Genomic DNA, 9786 nt, shown 5'->3' on the forward strand with positions numbered 1-9786 from the left:
AACGATGATCATGATGATGATGATGATGATGAGTTTAAGAATGTTTGTTTCTTAATACACAATTGTAAGGATTTTGAAGATCTCCATCTACAGTCCACAACATTGTTAAAAGATTCAGAGAATTTGGAGAATCTGTGCATAAAGGGCAAGGCCAAAAACTCATCAACAATATTGAATTCCACTGAATTAAAAACAGACATGCTTCTGTAATGAATATAACCACAGGAGCTCAGTAATACTTGAGAAATCCCTTGTCAGTAAACATACGTCACTGCATCTACAAATGCAAGTTAAGACTCAACTGTACAAAGCAAAAGCAAAGTGAAAACATACACTGTGGTCTGAGGAGTCCACCTTTCAGACTTATTTTTTAGAAATAATGGACATTGTGTTCTCTGGTCCAAAGAGGAAAAGGACTATCCTGACTGTTACCAACACAGAGTTCAAATGAGAGCCATCATCTGTCATTGAATCAGGGTGTGTTAGTTTGCACATCTGTGAAGGCAACATCAGTGCAGGGGGTACTTACTCAGTGTGATTTCCCACTGTATAGCACACTATATATTGGTGCTGTCAGAAGAAAACTTAATATCTCAAAAATGGTAACTTTTTGGTACAGCAGAAGGAAAAAACCTACTATACTTTTAATGTAAATCAATGGAACCAGACCATTGGGACTCCAGACTGTTTAACAACTATTTGGTGTCTTCAGTACCCAAACGATAACTGAATGTTGTTAAAAGGAAAGGTGATATAACATCCAAAAACATGCCCCTGTCCCAGCATGTTCTTTGGAACATGTTACAGGCATCAAATTTAGAATAAGCAAAAAAGTTATGTTAATTAGTAACATTACATATCTTATTATTCAGACTATTTGAACTTTTTTGGATTTGTGTTTGTAAACAATAGTGTTGGATTCATCCTTACTTTCAAGTAACTTATTGGTGTCAATTCAATGTGCAAGAGTGCTTGTACTGTGTACACAGCAATGCTCATATTTCAAGATTTTATGGCTATTGCCAGAGATTTGTTTATTATGGTTGAATTTATTGTTGAATATAGAATACAGAAATATAGCCTCCATTATGTTTTCTGATTTGGTCTCTACAATTTATCAGACACAGCAGCTTACAATTTGATCATGTTGCAGAGATAGGTGCATGTAGCGTTTGGAGTCTAGCCAAAGGACTGTTGTGGGAATAGTGTACTTGCCTGAGTGAGGAATCAAACCCCAGTCTGCCACATGAAGGCATGCTTGAACATGCTTGTTAACACAAATAGCTAATCAGCCAATCACATGGCCGCAACTCAGTGCATTTAGGCATGTAGAGGTGGTCAAGACAACTTGGTGAAGTGCAGACCGAGCATCAGAACGGGGAAGAAAGGGGATTTAAGGGACTTTGAACGTGGCGTGGTTGTTGGTGCCAGACGGGCTGGTCTGAGTATTTCAGAAACTGCTGATCTGCTGGGATTTCCACGCACAACCATCTCTAGGGTTTACAGAGAACGGTCCAAAAAGAGGAAATATCCAGTGAGCGGTCAGTTGTGTGGACGAAAATGCCTTGTTGATGTGAGAGGTCAGAGGAGAATGGGCAGACTGGTTTGAGATGATAGAAAGGCAACAGTAACTCAAATAACCACTTGTTACAACCAAGGAATGCAGAATACCATCTCTGAATGCACAACACATCGAACCTTGAAGAAGATGGGCTGCAGCAGCAGAAGACCACATCGGGGACACATCTCGATTTCAGCTGCGACATTCAGATGGTGGGGTCAGAATTTGGCATAAACAACATGAAAGCATGGATCCGTCCTGTGTTGTATCAACGGTTCAGGCTAGTGGTGGTGGTGTAATGGTGTGGAGGATATTTTCTTGGCACACTTTGGGCCCCTTAGTACAAATTGAGCATCATTTAAATGCCGCAGCCTACCTGAGTATTGTTCCTGACCATGTCTGTCCCTTTATGACCACCTTCTGATAGCTACTTCCAGCAGGATAATGCCCCATGTCACAAAGCTCATACCATCTCAAACTGGTTTCTTGAACATGAGACTGAGTTTACTGTAATGGCCTCCACAGTCACCAGATCTCAATCTCAATCCAATACGACACCTTTGGGATGTGGTGGAATGGGAGATTCGCATCACAGATGTGCAGCCGACAAATCTGCAGCAACTGCGTGATGCTATCATGTCAATATGGACCAAAAATTCTGAGGAATGTTTCCAACACATTGTTGAAAGTCCGCCACGAAGAGTTAAGGCAGTTCTGAAGGCCAAATTGGGTCCAACCTTTTACTAGCAAGGTATACCTAATAACGTGGCTGGTAAGTGCATATACATGCAATATAAAGGGAATTTTGATGACTGGCCTTCTCTTTCCTCTGCCCCATAGAATCCTCCTCCTGCACCACCCCCTCCATTCTCATTCTTTTGTGCGACTGGCGAGTTGTGCAGTAATGGGGGAGGACTGTGGCCCAGAAAGGCATTTGGGGGGAGAGGGGCGAGGCTGCCTGACCGCTGTGCCTTGGCCATCCCCACAGAGTTGTTAATTCTCCTCGCCCTGCTCCGGCGCGAGAGAGGAGGAACATCATTCTCTATTCTCTCAGGTCAGAGTGGGAACAATTAAGTGTGGAGGGCGCCGCGAGCCGGCCGACAGTTGATGAATGTGCGGGCAGGCTGCAAGTGACAATATGCAGACAAGCGAGATCATTTGCAAATGGATGCAGGGAGATGGAGGGAGAGAAAAAAAGAGAGAGAGAGGGAGGCAAAGTCAGGGGCAGGGGACGAGGGGGGGTGTTAACCCTTTACGGGCACCTTTTTCAAGGAGAAAGAAGGGAGGCAGTAAAGGCCCAGGCTTAAGAATATTGTTGCCACTTTATTGGAAACGTAGAAATCCAATACTGATGTGCTTCTTTGCAAAAAGCTGTGAATTGGAAAACAAATGAAATAAATGGCTTGGGCAAGGATCGGTCAGGAGACGGGCGTTTTTTTTCATCAGTTACTCACCGTAACATGTCGAGGATCCACTTTGAATCTTAAACACTTAAGAGTTTTTAGAAAAGGCCGTAGTGATGGATGCTGAAGTAGAGCAGTGGTGATGCGCAGAGGCTTCAGGCCCAGATTGTTATTCCTCATTTGTACTCCGTGGCTGTTGTTGTCGGAGACACAGTGGGAAAACCCTCTTCCTCTTAAGTGGGATGGTTACGTTGATGGGTAAAGGATGATCTGAATGAAATCAAAGCCCATTAGCCTGCTAGTGATGGAATAAGGAGCAGCGCTACCCAGTCAAATCTCCCATTAATCACGCTCTCTCTCGTGATATGTTAATCCGACAGCATCTATATTTAATGCTGAGAAGACGTTCTTTTCAATCCATCAGTGAAGAGCAGTGGTAAATAGAGTGACGGAGAAGAGCCAGTTTATTCATGCTGTTAAGTCTGTCCAGCTCTTTTTCTCTCTGCTCTAATGAAAAAGAGTTGCATGTTTTAAAGCAGTCAGCCAAGTTTTTCCATCCTTGTTTGTGGGTTCGTGTCTGTTTCAGTGCAGAGATGTCCTTTTGTAATTTTGTTGGATACCACAACATTTTTTTCACAATAAATTGCATGTAAAAATGTAAGTAAATAAAATCTCATGGTGGTGTGGTCATCTGCTGTCCACTAAAGAATGCCTGGATTAAATGAGAGCAGAGCTGCTCAAGTTCTCAGCTTTGCTTGGCCTAATCTGTCTCGCATGCTGAGACACTGGTCTCCAGGTCACTTATCGCTAATGCTACTCTTCCACAACCTCTTCAACCAACAAGACTCTTCTTTGGCACCGTGTCAAATTATGTTCATTTTGAAGCTCCCCCATTCTGTAGCTTCACATCATATATCAGCCACTTTCAGATCACTCCAAGGGATCACTTTGTATACATACCGGTCACTTTATCATAATTCCCTTCTTTTAATCTCCACCTGGAGTTTGTTAAAGCCCATTTATTGATGCAGTTTTTGTTGGCCATCCTAAACCCATATCCATTCATATATATATATATATATATATATATATATATATATATATATATATATATATATATATATATATATATATATATATATATATATATATATATAGAGAGAGAGAGAGAGAGAGAGAGAGAGAGAGAGAGAGAGAGAGAGAGAGAGAGAGAGAGAGAGAGAGAGAGAGAGAGAGAGAGAGACCTTTTTGTTTGTTCTGGACAGTGACAATACACACAGACACAAACATATATATATATATATATATATATATATATATATATATATATATATATATATATATATATTAGAAATATAGAAATTTCCCCAATGAACTAAAAGCTAAGAATGTTTTTGCCCTCTCCTGTAAAGGGACCGTATTGGAGATAATTGTTTTTCCCTGGGCAGCGATGATGTGGAACATATGCTTGACCCCATGTCCTGACGAAGAATAAAAACAGAATGTCTGTGTACGCTTACAAACATGTGTATGTGAGGTGTTCACTGTCCTTCAGGGCTGGACCCTCCCCCATTAACAAACGAGAGGGGGGAGGCAAATGAGGCTGCACGTGTGTGTATGTATGTGTAGGTGGGAGAAAAGGTGGGTGGTAGGTCTAGTCTCTGTGCAGTAGATGAAGACTGCAGCCCAGTTTCCCCCTCGCCTTTCCAGATCCTAATTGACCTCTGGGTGTAAAATGAGCTGTAGACTGGCGCTTCCACGCCTTCACTTAAGGATCTGACATGTAGATCAATCACTGTGTTGATCCTAACACCCTTAACAAGGTATGTCTGGGACTCCGAGGACATCCCAGCCAGCCAGAGCTACCCTCTCTGTCCCAGTCAAACCTTTCATGTCCTCAGTTTCGCTTCAATCTGCTCATCTTCACTCTGTCTGTGAAATATGTATGAGCAGGAGCTGATCATGAAAAATATTGGACAACTTTGGGAGCCAATAACTTACATTTTTATTCTGTTCTTGCCCCTTGTGGTCCTCTTGCTAGGCATGTGTGGTTTTATGTTTCAGAAACAGCTGTAGTTAATTTGAACATGACCATTTTCTTAACTCTCTATCACTTAGAATAAAACTGGCTATTTTTTGTTACTGTGCCTTTAAGACACACACATATGTAAAAGGTTTAAACATCCCTAGTCAAATTATGTATTGTTGGTTTTCTAAGTGAAAATAAGTATATGAAACAAAATATAACATGCCATAACTTTTGCTCTTGGCAAAATTTTATATAGTATTTTTTCTCAATACATCAGATTATGCAAAAGAACAGCAATTCTGCATTAAATTTGACCAGGTGCCAAAACATATGCATATGACTGTATATGTAAATGACCTCTCTGCTGATTGGTTACTCTATATTATTCCTCATTCAAATGACAGTGCAGCTGAAACACTATAACTTCAAGATGAGTGGGTGGGCTATGCTGCTGTAGACCGAATATTAAAGCAATAAGGCATGAGAGGCCATGGATAACTGCGATTTTAGCATGGTAGGGGTGTCTTATTTAAGTCTTATTCATCTAAGTCTTATTTAGCACCAATCCAGCAGCGCCCCTGTTCTCATGCTGGCGCTGAATCTCAATTGGCTCCATGCTCCCTACATAGTGCACTACGTAGGAATTTAAATACTGGATCCTGCAGCCTAACAGGGCAAAATGTAGACACATCCATACTCGATACATGATGCACTATTTGGCTGTAGAGGCTAGAATTTATTTAGGGAGTACGGAGCCGTTTGGGATTCAGTCTGGGTTTGATGGTACTTGTGACTGAAACCTGAACATTTGGAGTGTGCAATCCATTCAAGTATCATTTTAAGATTTTCATACTGCCGTTTTACAGTTAATCATATTGTAAGAACTTAAATCCAAGCCTGTGATATTAATGATGGAGTTATTTTGGCTGTTGGCTCTTTTAGCCCATAAGCTAGCTGACCAGCCTAGTTCTAGTTAAGATTATAAGTTGCCAGTCGCTCATTTTAAACAAGAAACAGGGTCTAACTTCATCAGTGTACTCGGTGGTCCATGCAAGCAACATTAGAGTCAAAGATCATTCCATTAACAGCAGAAGGATTTTTCGTGCTGTGGCTCAGTGAGACATAATTCAGTTGTTGTGAGGCGGTCATGTTGTGAGGCGCTTCGAATCAATCAGATTTTAGGACGGGAACTCTCTGTTTTATAAAGAGATGTATTAGATTTTATGATATAACAAAATTAAAATATGCAGCCTAGATTCCAGATTTGGACTGTGTGATGTGAGGAATGAACGGTTTGTTTTTGAAACGTCAATGTTTACGTTCTACAATGAACTTTTTTTCAGAACATAGTCTGTTCTGCATGATATGGGCCCTTTTAGAGTTCTTCAAGGGTTCTTTAGTAAGGCAGAGCTTACCTATAGAACCATGGCGACCCATCTGCATGCTTAAATGGTTAAGTGAACGGATCCTCTCCATGTTGGGAACCTGATTTTTCAAGTTCTTCAAAGAATCTTTTTGAAAACTATTCCACAAAGCACCAAAAAGAGTTCTGCTATGAGTTCTGCTTTTAGGTACAGTATAAAACCCTCAGTTCTAGTGTTAGAGTGTACTGTTCATATAAAATCGCGCCTTTGATTTCTCTCATTATATGTTAATACAGTCCTAACATAAGGAAAATAATAATAAAATAATAATAACATGAGTTTAATTACCTTATATAAATAGCTCATTATTCAAGAGCATGATGTAAAAGGAACATCACATTTGTCCTGTTGAACTGTGTCTATGTTGTAAGAGTAAAAAAAAAAAAAAACTCATCAAAGTGAAATCAAATTAGATTGTGACAAACTAATATGACATTTCATTTTTATGAATAATTACTGGCTCAAAAGTCCCCGGCGGCCTTGCCTGAAGGAGATCAAACTTCTAATGCTCTTAAAATTGTCTGCCATTTTTTATTTATGGCATTTTATATACTTTGTTGCCTGAAGATCCCTTGAAAATACTTTATTGTATCTGATGCAGGCTTTCTATAATAGGATTCTGGCTTTTGTAGTTTGTGTTGTGGTGGTCCTGCTCCATGTGTTTCTTCATAATAACTGAAGTGTAATCTCTTCACTTGTATGGAGAGAGAGGGGAAAAATGAATTTTGTGTCTATCTTGAGATCAATATATATGAGAGCAGAAAATAGCATGTAGGAACAGTCAGAGACAATATGTGCTCTGTTTGGAGTCTGCACAGAGATTTTTAGCGTGCCATGTGAGCTGCTTCTCTCTGACTTGTCTGGGGAGGTTTTGTTCACATGAAGGCTCGGACATCTTTCTCCTGGACGCTGAAATGTGAGCACCCAGAGCACGTTTGACCTGGCTGAGGAACTCTCAGAGATAGACAGCTTTCAGTGCACAGGGACAGATAGGAAGGGCTGCTTGTTTATGCTTGTATTTGTTTACAGAAAATGTCTGTATATTTCAGACTCACTTACTGTCCATCCATACCAAATCATTTAATTCAGTGTTTACAGAGGGGAAACCCTCAGAGTCTCAGAGAAGGCCTAATGACGTCTAGAAACTAAAACATACACGCCCATAATTTTATCTCACCATACTTGTTGTATCTAAAGTACAAGTGCTGTAGTATTGTTATGTTTTGGCTGGAAACATGAGGTTTAAGATCTTAAAATGCCCAACAGAAAATGTTCCAATCAGAATTTCTCTATCATTGGTTAGGCCTTCAGGAGCTGGACAGAAGGCCTTATTTGTCAGATTAACTAGCAACAAATTAGGGAACTGACTGAGGAATCAATCATGTTTTAATTTACAGTGGGATCATCTATCTATCTATCTATCTATCTATCTATCTATCTATCTATCTATCTATCTATCTATCTATCTATCTATCTATCTAAAAGCTTCATATGTAACATAGGGAAAGTCATCAAGAATGGTCAAAAAATGTACCAGTATTAGCATAAACATATTATTAGAAACCGTGTAGTGGCACTAGCAGAAATTGATAGTATCATAGAGATGTTTTCCCCCATTTTTTGACATATTTTAACTTTAATTCAACACTGAATATTTGGTATTATCTTTTTTTTATCCAGATCTACAGGTTTAACATAACACTGTTGTACACTCGAAATTGTATCTGGTCAGTTCCAACTGACTAGGGTTGAACCATAGCCATTGAATATAGGATTTTAGTTTGGGCTAAAAATCAATACATTTTGGCGAATCTGATTAATACACATATTTTACCTTGTAGAGGTTTTATTTAGAGAGTCCTAGCCCTAGAGCTGCCGCTGGTGTTGTAGATTTTTAAACACTATCTGAAACCTGGTTTGACTATGTCTCAATTTCACAGGCAGTGACTTCCAGAAGGCTTACAATAGTGGTCCCACACCAACAGATCACAACATGATTGGTTGATTTCACTATTACTTTTTCTTCATGCTGGAAGTTAATCTAGCATGTAAGGCCTTTGGTTCAGCTCCTGAGCTCCTAACCAATGGGAGATCTTGCTTGACTGTATCTATCTAGATACCACAGAGAAAAAAAAATCCTGATTGGATAAATATCAGACAGATGTCATCCCTTTTGTTTTCAACTAAAACTTTACAAACTAAACATTACAGACACTGAGGGTTCCCCATTAAACTAACCAGTAAGGGAGAGGGAGCTGAGAAATTATACATGACAACAGTCATTTGTGTACCTATATGGTGGCTCTATAGTGCAATATTTAAGAGAGATTAGAAGAGAAGGAAGATAAAGTCATATATGTAGTGCTTTTCACTGTCCAGCCACAACCACCAGCCATGCTGAGATAGTTCAGTCAATGTGATCGTCTGCCCTGTCCTGTCTGTGCTGAGATATGTGTATATATACACAGAAGAGAGAGAGCGTAGAATCAGTTTGGATCAAGTTTGATTCCTCACGTTGTTCCGGTGAACTGTACTTTTCACAGTTGGCCCACAGTGAAGTGGAGATGCTCCAGTGTCTGACCAAATCTCCGTCACTCGCCCCCTCCTCCCTCCAGCCTGACCTAGAAACAGGGCAGCATGGTGTGGTGGCTGACCGCTGGAGAAGCGGAGGGCCGCTCAGGTGGACGCAGTGCAGTGCGGAGCCGAACGGAGAGTGAGACGAGATGACTTCTGGCACACTGGAGCTCCAGCCGGCCCACTAGCCACACTGTCAGAGCTAATGTCTGAAGAACAGGGAGAGGGCAAAGAGGAGAGAGAGAGAGTAGGTGATGAGAAGAGAGGGGTAGAGAGAGAAGATGGAGAAGGAGAGAAGGAGAAAGAAAAGAAAAAGAAGGAGAAAGAGAGTGTCAGATGACAGAAAAAGAGAACGAGAAGGATATAATCATGGAGATCAGGGGTTGAGACTGAGAAAGAAAATGAGAAAGAAAAAGGGGAAAGAAAAGGAGAAAGACTGAGGGGGTAAGAGAGAGACAGAGTGAGAGGAAAGAAAAAATTGAAAGAAAAAAACAGATGGAGAGAGCGATGAATGAGAGATAAAAAGAAAGAAAGAAAGAAAGAAAGAAAAGAATACAAGAGAGGAAGAGACAGGTGAGAGAAAATGGTGAGAAGAAGGAGAGAGATTGAAAACAAATAAACGAGAAAGGATGAGAGAAAGAGATATAAAAATGGGGGGGGGGGGGGCGTAGAAAGAGGGATAGAGATAAATGAGAGAGCTCATCTCTAAGTCAGACCCTGTAAGTGATTGACTGTACAACAGCGATCTAGTTCAGACGTTCTAGTAAGCACTGTGCGTTAGTTTGCGGTGGTGGC

The sequence above is a fragment of the Pygocentrus nattereri genome, chromosome 10 (assembly GCF_015220715.1).
Source record: "Pygocentrus nattereri isolate fPygNat1 chromosome 10, fPygNat1.pri, whole genome shotgun sequence".
NCBI classification, from domain to species: domain Eukaryota; kingdom Metazoa; phylum Chordata; class Actinopteri; order Characiformes; family Serrasalmidae; genus Pygocentrus; species Pygocentrus nattereri.